This window comes from Haliaeetus leucocephalus, unplaced genomic scaffold, assembly GCF_000737465.1.
Source record: "Haliaeetus leucocephalus isolate CR32 unplaced genomic scaffold, Haliaeetus_leucocephalus-4.0 Scaffold190, whole genome shotgun sequence".
Taxonomy (NCBI): Eukaryota; Metazoa; Chordata; class Aves; order Accipitriformes; family Accipitridae; genus Haliaeetus; species Haliaeetus leucocephalus.
The window spans coordinates 166,097-166,328 of NW_010972626.1; positions in this window are offsets into that span (position 1 = coordinate 166,097).

The window sequence follows — 232 nt, forward strand, 5'->3', positions numbered from 1 at the left end:
GGGGGCTGGGACGCCACTGGGGCAGGACCCGGAGGGGCGGGAGGCCGGGGGAAGACCTGAGGAGAGGATCCCCCCCCCGGGGCTCCCCTCCGCCGCCGCGATTCGGGGGTGTCGGCTCTTCGGGCGGGGGGTGTCCGGGGCCTGCCGTGGTGCCCGCTGTCCCCTGCAGCGGCCTCGGTGCGTGGGACAGGCCAACGTAGTTGATAGCGCGCACACCAACGCCCCCCCTCCC